Raw genomic sequence first — 2875 nt, 5'->3', positions numbered from 1 at the left:
TTTTTTTTTGTCCTTTTGTAGTTAAGCTATAAGAGTTCTTTAGAGTTCTTTATATGTTCTGGGTACTAGAACCTTGTTAGATGTAAGAGTTGCAAATATGTTTTCCCATTCTTTTGGGTTCCTTTTTTTTGGAGACAAGGTTTTACTTTGTCGCCCTCAATAGAGTGCTCTGGCGTCATAGCTCACGGCAACCTTAAACTCTTGGGCTCTAGCAATTCTCTTTTGCCTCAGCCTCCCAAGTAGCTGGGACTACAGGCACCCACCACAATGCACGACTACTTTTAGAGATGAGGTCTTGCTCTGGCTTAGGCTGGTCTTGAACCTGTGAGCTCAGGCATTCCACCAGCCTTGGCCTCCCAGAGTGCTAGGATTACAGGCATCAGCCACCACACCTGGACTTCCATTGGTTTTCTTTTCACTGTGTTGATAGTGTCCTTTGATGCACAAAGGTTTAACTTTTGATGAATTCCAGTTTCTCTGTTTTTTCTTCTGTTTTCTGTGCATTCAGTGTCATACCCAAGAAACTATCAACAAATCCAGTGCCAGTAGGCACATAAATGCCAGCATGATCTCACTAGCCAGAGAAATTCCACGGCCCCCTGGCCCATTTGTGGCCCCGTCTGTCATCCTATTTCCCTATTTAACTCACTCTCTGCTCCCCCCAGTCACTGTCAGTCACAGATATGTTTGCTGTCTCTGTAGTGCTTCCTTTTCCATAATCTATAGAAATGGGATCATGCATTATGTGATCTCTTCAGATTGGCTTCTTTCATTAAGTGATATTCAGGTCACATTTATCCATGCCTTTGCATGGCTTCATAGATACCCCTTTCTCTTGCTAAATAGTATCCCACTGCACGGATGTACCCCAGCTAGGTTATTCATCCACCTGTTGAAGGTCAACCTAACTCCATAAAGAATTTGGCCATTATGAAGGGAGCAGCTGTCCATAATTGCATGCTGGTTCTTGATTGAACTGTAAGTTCCAGATGCAGTTGTCTAAATACGTAGGAATGCAATTGTTGGCCTACATGGTGAGATCGTGTTTAGCTTTGGAAAGAGCTGCCAAAGTGGCTTTCCGTGTGCCATTACACATTCCACCAGTAATGAATGACTGTTCCTGTTGAAATTTCTTTTCTTTTCTTTTCTTTTGTTTTTGAGACAGAGTCTTACTATGTTGCCCTCAGTAGAGTGCCGTGGTGTTACAGTTCACAGCAACCTCAAACTCTTGGGCTTAAGTGATTCTCTTGCCTCAGCTTCCCTAGTAGCTGGGATTACAGGTGCCTGCCACAATGCCTGGCTATTTTTTTTTGTTGTTGTTGTTGACATTGTTGTTTAGCAGGCCTGGTCCGAGTTCAACCCACCAGCTCCGGTGCATGTGGCCGGTGCCCTAACCACTGAGCTATAGGTACTTAGCCTCCTGTTGAAATTTCTCTTGCATTTTTAGGAAGATTTTAGTCATTTAGTGCTATCTCATTGTCATTTTTAATTTGCTTCTCCCTCATGAAAAATGGTGTTGAACATTATTTTTTACTTTACTTATTTATTTTTTAGAGACAGAGTCTCATTCTATCACCCTTGGTAGAGTACTGTGGCGTCACAACTCATAGCAACCTCCAGCTCTTGGGCTTAGGCAATTCTCTTGCCTCAGCCTCCTGAGTAGCTGGAACTACAGGTGCCTGCCACAATGCCTGGCTACTTTTTTTGTTGTTGCAGTTTGGCCAGAGCTGGGTTTGAACCCACCACCCTTGTTATACGGGGCACTCTACTCATAGAGCCATAGCTGCCGCCCAAACATTATTTTGTAAGCTTGCTTGCCATCTGTATGTCTTCTTTGATAAAGTATCTGTTCAGGTCTTTACCTTTTTATGGCTAGGTTGAGTTTTAGAGTTTCTTGGTGTCTTTTTTTTTTAAGACAGTGCCTCATGCTGTCACCCTGGGTAGTGTGCCATGGCATCACAGCTCACAGCAACCTTCAAGTCCTGGGCTTAAGTGATTCTCTTGCCTCAGCCTCCCACGTAGCTGGGACTACAAGCGCCCTCCACAACACCCAGCTATTTTTTGGTTGTAGTTATCATTATTTGGCAGGCCCGGGCTGGCTTTGAACCCTCCAGCTCTGGTGTATGTGGCTGGTGCCTTAGCCGCTTGAGCTACAGGTGCTGAGCCTCTTTGTATCTTTTTATACAATTCCTTTTTCATATATGTTTTCTAAATATTTTTTCTCAGTCTGTGGCCTTTTTTTTCCCTGTTAAGAGGATCTTTTACATAGTAGACATTTTACACCTGATCTTAGCCAAAAGGCTGAGAAGCGATTACAGACTAGACATTTGATGAAGTCCACATTATCAGTGTTTTCCCCTTTCATTGACTTGCTTTTGGTATTATATCTAAAAACTCATCACCTGCATTGTGGAATGTAAAAAAATAAAAAAAATAAAAAGTCATTACCAAACTCAAGGCCATGTAGGTTTTCTTTTATTACAACTTTGCCTTTGAAAACTTAATACCTTGAACTATTTTGAGGGTACATTTTATAGTTTATAATTTTGGGGGTACATTTGTAGTTTATATCTGTCTACATGGTTTTCTTTCTTTTTCTTTTTCTTTTTTTGTAGTTTTTGGCTGGGGCTGGGTTTGAACTGCCGCCTCTGCCATATGAGGCCCGCGCCCTACTCCTTTGAGCTATAGATGCTGCCCTTTAGTTTTTCTTTTTTTGAGACAGAATCTTACTATGTCGCCCTTGGTAGAGTGCTGTGGTGGCACAGATCACTGCAACCTCCACTCTTGGGCATAAGCGATTTTCTTGCCTCAGCCTCCCAAGTAGCTGGAACTATAGGTGCCTGTCACAACTCCTGGCTGGTTTTTTTTTTTTTTT

The sequence above is a fragment of the Otolemur garnettii genome, unplaced genomic scaffold (assembly GCF_000181295.1).
Source record: "Otolemur garnettii isolate 467f Iridium unplaced genomic scaffold, OtoGar3 scaffold00044, whole genome shotgun sequence".
Classification (NCBI taxonomy): domain Eukaryota; kingdom Metazoa; phylum Chordata; class Mammalia; order Primates; family Galagidae; genus Otolemur; species Otolemur garnettii.
The sequence above is the reverse complement of the archived record's forward strand: the minus strand, read 5'-3'. Positions refer to the sequence as shown.